The sequence below is a fragment of the Pelophylax lessonae genome (assembly GCF_965119305.1).
Source record: "Pelophylax lessonae genome assembly, chromosome: 2".
NCBI lineage: Eukaryota > Metazoa > Chordata > Amphibia > Anura > Ranidae > Pelophylax > Pelophylax lessonae.
The window spans coordinates 117,195,831-117,208,252 of NC_138769.1; the positions used below are offsets into that span (position 1 = coordinate 117,195,831).

Consider the following 12,422-nt stretch of genomic DNA (forward strand, 5'->3'; position numbering starts at 1 on the left):
ACAGTAACCTAGGTAATACGTTCATTTTCACTGCGCTGCATCTCCCAAACCATGACAAAAATAGTGTCTGCCATCTTTGTAGATCTGCTTTAATAGATTTTAAGAGTGGAATGAAATTTGCCTCAAACAAGTCCTTCGGATCTGCTGTAATGTGAATCCCCAGATACACCACCGATTTCTTATTCCACTGAAAGGGAAAGGAAGATCTCATATGGTTCCATCTAGTCCCTAATATAGACACATTCAATGCCTCTGACTTCGACACATTTATTTTGAAGTACGATACTTCCCCATACTCTCTGATAGCCTTTAGGATTGATGGTATTGTTCTGTCAGGGTTTGTAACATAAAAAAGCAGGTCATCTGCGTAGGCTGCCACTTTATGTTGACCTCTACCCACTTGTACGCCCTCTATTTCTGCACTTTGACGGATTTTGCACAGTAAAGGTTCTAACGCCAAGACAAAAATCAACGGCGATAGGGGGCAGCCTTGTCTAGTGCCATTTTTTATCTTGAAAAAACTTGAGCACCAACCATTTGCCCTTACTGCCGCCGTAGGACCGGAGTACAATGATAGGATACACGTCATCATCCATTCCCCTAGGCCTAAGTGTGACAGGGTGGCCCGGATAAAATTCCATGCCACCCTGTCAAACGCCTTTTCCGCATCAACTGATAGCAGCATCATCGGGATTCTCCGCAAACGCACATTATATATCAAATCTATTGTTCGAATAGAGTTATCCCTTGCTTCTCTTGTAGGGACAAAGCCGACCTGGTCGAGATGTATTAATTGTGGTATATATGGCAGGAGTCGATTTGCCAATATTTTAGAAAACAACTTGGTGTCTAAATTTAATAATGAGATTGGGCGGTAACTCCCGCACACCGCGGGGTCCTTCCCTTCTTTCTGGATCAATGTGATGTAAGCTCTCAGAGAATCTGTCGGCATGACCCCTCCCTCCCCGATGTAATTTAGATGTTCCAAAAGGGGGGTCTTTAAATTTGAAAAAAATTGCTGATAGTATAACAGTGATAGTCCATCTGGACCTGGGGCCTTGTGTGGTTTTAACTGAGAGATAGCTGTTTTTAGTTCCTCTTCTGTTATCTTTCCTTCTAATGCCAATGCCTGTTCTGCATCCAGCGATGGCATATCTGTCTTTTTGATATAATTGATCGCCTCATCGAAGCCAGCACCCCCCCTATCAACTGATTCCGATGAGGCGATGTCATATAACTTCTGGTAGAATTTGCTAAATTCTTCGGCAATCTCTGATGATCCATATTTCATTTGTCCCCCGCCTGTTTGAAGTTGTGCAATTACCGTCCGTTTCTGGGGCCCCCTTAGGGCTCTGGCTAACATAGTTCCTGGTTTATCCGAATATTCGTAGTAATGTCTTTTTTGTGACACCAGTACTCTCATGGCTTTTTCATAAAGTAACTCGTTGAGTTTTTCCCTGGCCGCAGTCAGGGGCACTAGATGTTCCATCGCCATCGATCTTTTATGAGTGGCGCTTAATTCTTCTATCTGCGCTAGCAGCTCTGAGATCTTCTCCTCCCTTTCTCGTTTACGTTTTGCTCCCATTCTAATCAACACTCCCCTAATGACGCATTTGTGGGCCTCCCATATGTTCGACGGAGTAACTTCTGGTGTTTTATTTTCCTGGAAATATTTTGTCAGTTCTGCCTCTAACTCTGCTCTTGTCTCTATTCCTTGCACCAGTGATTCATTCAGTCTCCATGATGGTGGCTTTACTGGACCTGCCTCAAAGTTAATTATAATGTGGATGGGGGAGTGATCCGACATGGAGAAAGAGCCAATCTGTGAGGCCACTACTCTAGACAGATCGCCCCTTGAAATTAGGATGCGATCTATTCTAGAGTACCTATTATGTACTGACGAATAGTAGGTAAAATCTTTTTCACTTGGATGCATAATGCGCCAGGGATCGACTAGGTTGAGGAGTGTGATTTCCTTACTAAGTTTTTTAAGTCGGGCATATGAGAGATGTGATGTACCTTGTGATGTATCTAAGAGTGGCTCTGCAGCGTAATTAAAATCCCCCCCCATGATTACCAGCCCTTCTTGAAAGTTTAACATTATTGGTGCCACCAGTGTTAAGAATGAAATCTGATTCTGGTTAGGGAAGTACACATTAATCATAGTAATCAGCCTTTCACCTATCTTACCCTTTACCATCAAGTATCTTCCTTGTGGATCAATACAAGTTTCTAAAAATGTCCATGGAACCTCTTTGGCCACCAATATGCTAACCCCTTTTGATTTAGGAATAGGGGTGGGGGCGTGATAAGACCATGGGAAATCCTTATTTTGTAATTTTGGGATAGATTCTTTTTTAAAATACGTCTCCTGGCAGAAAACTATCTGCCCATGGTTTCGTCTCATGTCTGCCAGGAAGCGTATTCTTTTTTCAGGTGTAGACAACCCTCTAACGTTTAATGACATAATTTTCACTTCCTGCATTTTTCCTGTCTCAAATGATTCTAACCAATTTACTACTTTACTTCTGAATTTTCTTACTCAGCTGTCTTCCTCCCTTTGTCCCCTCCAAGTGCCAATGGCTTTAGGGCTTACTAGGCCTAGGATTTATCCAAAGTCGATAAACTGATCCCTCTGTACAGAAAGCCCCCTAGACCTACTCAGACCTAATAGAGACAGGGGGAGACCGAGTAAAAAAAAGGGACAGAGAGAGAAAGAAAAAAAAGAAAAAAGAAAAAAAAAAAAAAAAAAAAAAAAAAGAGAAAAAAAAAAAAAGACAGAACAACCCCCCCCTTTTCCACCCCCCCCCCCCAAAGAAGTGCCAGTGGAGCGTGATCCTATTGGTCGACTCTCGACCCTGCGTAACTAGACGCAACCTATTTGGGTGGGCAAATCCGAGGATTCATACCGTGAACAGGAGCAAATCTAACACAACCCACAATATCTGTATCTCCTAATGAGTTGACAAATTAACATAAGCCTGTAGGTGCATTCATTTCCTCCAGTTTAGGATATAAAGAAAAAAACAAAAAGAAAAAGAAGAATGAAAGAAATAAACACACCGACCTCTGCAGGTCCATGTACCCTAGGCATCCGCCCCTGTGTTGCTATCTCTAGGGAGGATTGGGGTTCCCGTATATATTCCCCCCTACCTATACATTCCTGTATCCACCCGCTGTATCAGGATCCCTTTTCTTTTGTAATTACCAAACACATTATTTAACTCCTGAGCCCCCCTAGCTACCTAGTATTGGTGATCCTCCTCCCTCGACCCCCTCCCCCTCCACCATATCACGTATGTGCCCCCTCTGACCTGCTCTGTGCCTCCTATTGGAATTACTCTACCTTTTCTAATCACTCATCTGCTCGTTTCCAAACTCATAGGGCTCCTACTTTCGAAGACCATGCCCAGAGAGTTTTAGACCCAAGAGAGGAACCAAAGCACTAGACCAGCAGGACACCGAGGGGGATAAAGAGAGAACACAAATATAAAGGAAAGAGAACACCGCAAATTACTGCCCTTGAATACCAATTAATCCAGAATAATCATGGCTCCCCAATTACCCCTGGACCCGCATCCTCCCCCGACCGTGACCCCAAGTCAATCCCAGATTAGTCATATATGACTTATATTAATAATAGCTTTATTCTTGTATTGATATTCCTGGGTTCTACTTAAAAGCTGAGGGGCCCAGCCAGTCAGTGACCCTGATCGGCTGAATCTCTAGGAAGGCAAAAAGTCCTGGCAGTTGATCAGGCCAGCGCAGTGTAAAGGTCAGTTCCCCTTTCTTGACTTTTAGATGAAATGGGTGACCCCAGTAATAGATGGCCCCTGCCTTCCGAATTTCCTCCAGTAGGGGTTTCACTGCTGCTCGCATTCTTAGGGTGTTGCTTGATAGATCTGGTAAGAGCCGGATCGTTGCCCCTTCAAACTCAAAGGGGCCCCTATCCCATGCCTTCCTCATTATTTTTTCTTTTAGGGCGTAAAAATGTACCCTAGCCAGGACATCTCGTGGGTATCCCTCGCCCATGCTCCTTGGAGCCCTTACTCTGTGGACCCTGTCCATCTCAATTGCCTCCAACTGGGGTCTGTCCAGAAGGCTATTAAAAATCTCGGTCATTTTGGCAGATAGGTTGGGTCCCTCCACTGTCTCAGGTAGCCCTCTTAGGCGTATGTTATTCCGCCGATGCCTATTTTCTCCATCATCTTGTTGCAGCTGTATCATGATTAGCTGTTTGGCAAATGATCTCTGCGAAGACTCTATGCTCTCCACTCTCTCTGCCATCTGGGCCTGGTCTTTTTCCACCCCCTCTATCCTTCCATCCATTTTCTGTATCTGACCCCTTAAAGAGTTGATTTCGCTGGTTAATGAGCTGACTATCGAGGCAGCCATTGCAGTTAGATCTTGTTTCGTAGGCATAAGAGATATTAACTCTTTCCATTCAGGAGACTGTATTGATAAATTTTGGGGAGGGGGGGATTGTGCCGTTGACTGTTCCTTTCCCGCCACCGCCATCTGCTCAGCTGTGTCCGCAATGTTCTGAGCCTGTAATTCCTTACTGCTGTTATTATTTTTACTGTCTTTCTTTGATCCTGTGTTCCCTGCTGTTCCAGCCTTTGTTGGAGCCATCCTATACTGTTCCTCCACTCTTTCACAACGTGCTCCCCTTAAAAAGTAAGCGGAGATATCTGTGGACCGGCCTGGTCTCTTTATATTGTACAGTTCACTAGTCTGCATAGGAAATGGGGGGGGGAGAGCAGACATTTACCAGCGTCCGTATCCTTTATCCCTCATATTTCTTAATGGGATGTTATATCTTCCAACCCCCCCCTTTCCTGAACCTCCTCCGTTTGTGAATGTACTCGTGTGGCACGGCCAAACATACAGCTCAAGTTGTAATAGTCTCGGGACTCACCAAGGCCGGTCCCACCGTCTCTGCACGACCTCCAACGTACAGCCTGGTCGTTCCAAGACTCTCCACTCCGCTCTGGGGAAAAGGAGGCTCCACTCCGGTCTAGGCTCGGCTCCTTTGGAACGGCTGCTCTCTGGCGCGCGGTGTGTCACCACGTGTACTCCCTTCCGGGTCTGAGGGGGGAGGGTGCCGCACGCTGTCTGTTGTGGGCGGATGCCTGCCTACGGGTCTCTGGACTCTGCTACGGTCCTCCTCACGGCATCATCCTCTTGCTCCACCCCCCAGTAGACCTTGCGGTTGGATTTTTTGACTTTAGAAAAGTTTTAGTGCTTGCTGATTGGGCTCTCTTGTTCTCTGAAATTGCTGTTTAACTACTTCAGGATCAGAGCAATTTTTTTAATCTTTAAACACGTGTTAAAATCTGAACTTTTGTCAAGAAAACGACTTAGAACTCCCAAACAGTTATACATTTTCTAAAAGCAGAGGCCCTGTTTGTGCTTAAGTGCATTGCAAAAAATATATTTATCATATCTTAATTTTAAAACTTTGTTTTTTTTTGTTTACAGCAAAATGTAACTTGCTGGGATAAAAAACAAAATACATTTTGGATTCATTACCCTGCAGCAAACCACTCTTCAGCTGTCTGTGCCTGTGTCTCTTTCTGCCATCTTGGTCCAGTTTAGCTGATTGCCTCTTCTGGGTTCAGACAGCCAGACCCTGATGACATGTCAGCTCCACCCCAGCTGTTATGTGAACAGGATCCCCCAGCCTCCTGGGATATGTGACAGGGGCTTCCCAAGGAGCAGAAGAAGGCCTGGGTCAGAATGGCAATGGGGGCAGGGCTGCCACAAAGAAAGATACAGAAAAACCCCTGAGAAAATAGTCCTAATATTATTTGGGGGGGGGGGGGTTGCAGCCATGTGCCCAGACTTTTTTTTTTTTTAGGACTAAAGTTCTGCTTCAACTTTATTTCTATACATAGGGGCTAATATGCCCCTATGTTGAAGCAAAGTGGAAGTGCCAGGTCTTCTTCATGGAAACATAAGGTTTCCATTAGACATTTAATAGTGCCTGTGGACCCAGCTGAAACTGATAAAGCACAGATTAGATACACAATTGGTAAGGTTTAATAATGACGCTGGATAATCCAGTTTGACCTATGTGTGTGTATTTATGTCACTACCATGTCTATGTACCATGGCAGTGTGTCTTCTTTAGAGACATAAGAATAAATGGTTTCCTTTCAATGATACAATTACCATTTAAAGATTTTTATATAGTGATTATTTGCCCTCTGGAGCATCTCTTCCAGGGAGAATACGTATTTAATGTTTGTAGTCATGTAGTAGGTTGTACTACAAAGTAGTTTCAGCACATAGTTTGTAGTTTGTAATTCCAGCATATCTTTCCTGCGCACTAGTGACCAGAACTGAACGGTATGTTCAAGATGGGATCAAACCAGAGTTTTGTAAAGTGGTAGTTTTACCTCTTTACTAAATGCCCTTTTTAATGCAAGCTAATAGTCTGACAGCCTTGCTTGCTGCAGCTTGGCATTGCATGTTCTTGCCAAGCCTGTGATCTACTAAAACCCTCAGATCCTTTTCCATTCTCTATTCCCCCAGAGGTTCTTCCCCTAGTGAGTAACTTGCATGCGTATTTTCCAATTGCATTTCTTAACATTTTTCAATGTTAACCACTTGCCACCCACCCTTTGTCAAAAGACGGTGGAGCGGCTCTCGTTCTGGGATGACGGCGCCCTAGAAGGGCCACTCTCGCGTGCATGCAGAGCGGCGTTCGCGACCCAGATCTTGGTAAAGAGCCAATGACGTGGTTCTTTACCCATGTGATCGGCTGTTTCCAATCACAGCCGGTCACATGTAAATGAGGAAGTGCCGTTTATCGGCGCTCCTCGCCTCACACTGTCAGAGTGTGTGGCGAGGAGAGACGATCAGAGGCTCGTCCTCAAAGGGAAGTCCAGGACAGGTAATCAGGGCACTGATCATCAGTGCCCTGATTACAGTAAAGCACAATATAGTAAAAAAAAAAACACTATTCAAACAGTGCCCATTTAATGCCCTTCAGTGACCCCAAACAGTGCCCAATCAATGCCCATCAGTGACACCAATCAGTGCCCGCAGTGACCTCAATTAGTTCCCATTAGTGATGCCAGTCAGTGGCCATCAGTGCCTGCTCATCTGTGCTGCCCATCAGTAGCGCTCATTAGTGTGCCCCTCAGGGCCTATCGGTGTCATCTGTCAGTGCCCATAAGTTCCGTATGTCAGTGCCCATCAGTGCCGTCCATCAGTGCCCATCAGTGCTCTCCATCAGTGCCGCCTATCAGTGCTCATCAGCGCAACCTATCAGTGCCCATCAGTGCGGCATATTAGTGCCACCTCATCAGTGCCGCCTCATCAGCGCAAATCAGTAAAATAGAAAAATTACTTATTTACAAAATTTACTGACAGAAATAAAAAAATCTTTTTTTTTCCACAATTGTCTGTCTTTTATTATTTTTTTAGTAAGAAATAAAAAAATCCAGCGGTGATTAAATACCACCAAAAGAAAGCTCGATTTGTGTGAAAAAAATTATAACAATTTCATTTGGGTACAGCGTTGCATGACCCCGCAATTGTCATTCAAAATGTGACAACGCTGAAAGCTGAAAATTGGCCTGGGCAGGAAGGGGATGAAATTGCCCTGTATTGAAGTGGTTAAACATCATCTGTCATATAGCTGCCCCTCTATTTTCATTAGGTCTTCTTGTAAAGTTGTTATATCATGTTGTGAAGTTACTGCCTAGCTTAGCTGCTATGTATCAGGCCTATCTCCATCCAAACTATAGCTCACCACCTCATAGAACAGTGATGGCAAACCTTTTTGAGCCCGAGTGCCCAAACTGCGACACAAAATCAACTTATTTCAAACTGCCAACATCCATCACCATGCAGCACATCGCACATCTCCATCACACATTCTGTATCGCTCTTCAGCTCACAACTCTCTGTTGTCCAGGCCACATTACACATTGCCATGTAACTCATAGCACACCTCACCATGCATCCCACCCCTCCATACAGTTCTCCTTCACACATCTGGTCCCCCCTCTGCAGTTCACCACCCCCCTCGCTGTTGTGTGGCAGTGGTGCAGTGACACTCATGTAGCCTATCATGCTCCCTCTGCCCACACACACTTCCCCTTCTATCACCATAGCACAGAACACAGACACATGATGCAGCTCATTACTAGCAGCTCTGAACTCATCTCTGGGCTTTCTCACCAATGGAATGAAGCGGCTGCATTCGGCAACCCCCGGGGCAAGCAAACGCCCACTCCTCCCCCCACGCTGTTCATTCCTCGACCGAGGGAGGCGATTGGCCGTTCATCCCGCGGCCGAGGAATTGGCCCTTCCTGCCGGTCTGAGTCTGTCCCACAGTGTTTTCTCCAAAAGAGTTGTGCTCCGAGTCAAAGGGCTGTGGGTGATCTGGGGGAGGCAGGCAGTGCCGGGACAGTGCATGAACACTGGGCACTTTGTCCTCCTAGTGAAGTGTGTGGAGCTTTTGTGTGCCTGGAGCAATTCCGAAAACTATAGCTCATGTGCCCACGGAGAGGGCTCTGTGTGCCAGCAGTGGCACGCGTGCTATGGGTTCGCCATCACTGTCATAGAATGTTAAAAGGTTGGTCTGACAATAACAGCCTTTCATAAATCCATGTTGGATACTACTAATGATACTATTTTCATTAGCAAATCCTTGGATATGGTCCCTTATCATTCCTTCCAATAGTTTACATACTATTGATGTTAGGCTGACTGGTCTGTAGTTTCCAGGCCCCTTTTTGGAATTTTGGTACCGGGTTTTGTTTTTTGACATTGATAGTGGTGGGATTTGAAGCAAACAAGAGGACATTTATATATAGTACTAAAAGGAACCACTTACTGAGGGATTTAATGCTACTGTAGGAAATTATAACAATGTTACACAATTATATGATACGATCAAAAGGAAATTTTTATTAGTTGGACCAATGTTATTCTTTCTTTACATTTCATTAGTCTCTGTAATTATGAATGTTCTTCCTTATTTCCTCGGAGTTGGCCATTTATTCCTATTATATCATTGCATATAATGCATGAGGTATGGGCACCCATTTGACATTTAGGTTTGGTTGTTCGTATGTCTTCTTCCACTTACTTAAGTAACCATTGAACCTTTAGCTGGCCTGTCTGTTTCATAAAAGACTTGCTGTCCAAGATACACACACATCTGGCACATTCACAGTGAAATCTGAAGACACAAAAATATTTGTTTTGGATCTTAGACAGAAGAAGTTCTATTTTTTAATACTTAACATTTTTCTCATGGTCTTTTAACCCAAAAGTGCAATGTACAGAGGATTTATATGTATCTATAGACAGCTGTGCACAGGGACCAATTATTAAAGCATGGTCAGCCATGCATACTAATGCTTTACAATAATGAGGACTTCAATAATAACATTTGATGGATTTTGCTTTAGCATTAGTATTTAGCACGCAGAGAGGATTTCCTGGAATAATCATCTCTCTGCTCCTGCAATTGGCCCACTCTCTTTACTAGAAGTTGGCACGGAGCTTGAGGTCAAACCAAGGACAGCCTTTTGCCTGGAGTGTGGCATCCCTGGCAATGTCCTTAGGTCTGACGACCTGGTCGTTTGAAATGCATACAGAATCATGCTTCACTGTGTTCCATGGTATATCTAATGCCTTGGAAATTCTTTTGTACCCTTCTCCCTTCTCCTGAATTATACTTTTTAACAATGAGATCCCTCTGATGCTTTGATGCGACCAAGCAAATGTCAGGGAAGACCTACTAGAACAGCTGAACTTTATTTGGGGGTAATCAGAGGCACTTTAAGGTTGGGTTCACACTGCCACACGGAGTGGCTTCCTGTTCACTGTTTCAGGTCCGATTTCAGTCCGAATTTTTTGCTGAATTTGGACCTGAATCAGACCAGAAAACACACAGAACTCCTGTGCAATTTTGCTCCGTAGAGAGACAGTCACAATCTCCTGTCATGCGAATTGTCATGCTGAACACAGCTACATCCCCAGTTATAAGAGGGTGTGTACACTTATGCAACCAGATTATTTTAGTTTTTTATTCTTACTTCCCCCCTAAAAGATTTTGGTTTGTTTTCCAATTGAGTTTTACAGTTTATAGGTCATATTAAAGGTTAAAAAAAAGTTCTGAAATTATTTATGTTTGTCTCATTTTATACATCACAGAAACCTGACATTTTACCAGGGGTGTGTAGACTTTTTATATCCACTGTATTTGCAAATTGGATGCGGGTTTCTCAGCATCAAATTCGCCTGACATGCAAGTGTGACCCGCTCTCAATTGGGCCGGTTCACACAGGCCGGGGGGCGGCCGCGGTTCCACATTCCAAAAGGGTCCAGTGTGTATTTGGGTCCGGTTCAGGTGCGCATTCAGACAAAAATTCGGAGCTGATTCACACCAGAATCGGTGAAAAGAAACGCACCAAACCCCATGCTTGGAACCACATCCACACATATGTGAACCCCGCCCTAATATATTTTATTTTTTGTTTGCTTGCTTTCCTTCTCTCTCCCTATTTCTCCTCTTTTTTTCTTGCTTATATATTTTTTTCACCTGGTAAATATAAAGTACTAAACTTAATAAAAGTTGGGCCTAGCAAACAAGTGGCTTGTCCCATCATTGTTAAATTTTTTTAATTTTTTGCCACCCAGGAGGCACAGATGTCTTGTCCAGCCTGCTGCCAGCAGTCTGTGGCTGGTTAAAATATGCAGTGGCTGGCCGCAGCTGGACGCAGTACCAAGTGATACTTGCATTTAGGACCACATTTGCATGCTTTGCCGAATTCCCACAACCCTAAACACAAGTACTGCTCTGTACAGCATCCAGCCCCAACTACCCAACGTGTATTTGAGACTGCAGCTGGGTGCAAGACCTGTGTAGCCAAAGACTCTGGGATCTGATTCTGACAGGCCAAACAGCCCATGTGCATGTAGCCTTAAAATAGAATGGCCAAATTCCATTATGGCTTCTACTAAATATCTGTGAAGCAGAGGCAGGGAAGGATCTGCAATAGTTTTGCTTTAGCTTTATTTTAGGCTATAGATTTTCTCCTCTTTATTCCCCACACTTCACTTTCTGTGTATAAAAGCACTGCCTGGACCATGTAACTGCTACCAGTGTCAGACTTGCAAAGTGACATCTAACATCTAAGATTTGTTAGCCGGTGATTGCTTTTTAAACGTTTCTTTTTGTACAAACCTCCTTTTCTGAACGATTAGAGGCTAGATATGTGCAGTGGAAAGTTGGCAATTGTTTAAAAACCCATTAATTCCATTAATCTTAAAGGATATCAATGTATCACCATCTGTGCTGCCTCGTGCCTTGTCTCGCCAAGCAGACTTGCTTTATGGGTAATTTCTAGACTAATGTGTGATCCCTTATCTAGTGTCAGTGAACGTCAAGTAGCGCTACTTGTTTCCTGTGCATATAAATTTAATAGGATGAAATCAGGAAAGATTTTTAGCGGTTACAAAATACTGTATCTCTCTGACCAGGGTCCCTGAACGGCAAGTCACACTACTTTCATTTGTCATTATGGATTGTGAGGAAGTGTTTTTATTTATCCTGGAACGAGATCACAAGGAAGAGGATGAAAAACAAGGAGGCTTAATCATTTTAGTTGGTTAGATGTATATTGATCTTCATTTATTTCAAACTGTTTTACTTACTCTATTAAGAACACAAATTACAGTCACCAGTAAAATATGCGTAGATGATAGATGGGCATCTGAACAGTGTGTTGTTTTTTCTATAAGTCAGATAAATAATTTGTAATTATTTGAACATGTTAATATTTTTGCAAACGTCCTAAAAGAGCTTTGGCCTAAGGTTTGTTAGAGAACCATTGTGAACAAACAGCATAATGAAGGCCAAGGAACACACTGGACAGGTCAGGGATAACGTTGTGGAGAAGTTTAATGCAGGGTTGGGTTATAAAAAATTATCCCAAGCTTTGAAAATCTCATGGAGCACTGTTCAATCCATCATCCAAGAATGAAAGGAGTATGACACAACTGCAAACCTACAAAGACATGGGCATCCACCTAAACTGACAGGCTGGGCAAGGAGAGCAATAATGAGAGAAGAAGCCAAGAGGCCCATGGCAACTCTGGAGGAGCTCAGCTCAGTTGGGAGAACCTGTCGACCAGACAAATATTAGTCATGCACTCCACAAATCTGGCCTTTATGGAAGAGGGGCAAGAAGAAAGTGATTGTTGAAAGAAAGTCATAAGAAGCCCCGTTTGCAGTTTGCAAGAAGCCATGTGGGGGACACAGCAATCATGTGGAAGAAGGTGCTCTGGTCAGATGAGACCAAAAATTTAACTTTTTGGCTTAAAAGTAAAATGCTATGTGTGGAGGAAAACTTATACTGCACATCAGCCTGAACACACCATCCCCACCATGAAAC

General features: G+C 43.7%; 1 protein-coding gene across 1 annotated transcript in view; it reads left to right on the plus strand.

The window, feature by feature from the left end:
- The window catches only part of ZSWIM7 (zinc finger SWIM-type containing 7), a 299,161-nt gene that overhangs the window by 163,075 nt on the left and 123,664 nt on the right, over window positions 1-12,422 (plus strand). The gene's annotated exons all lie outside the window — the stretch shown is intronic.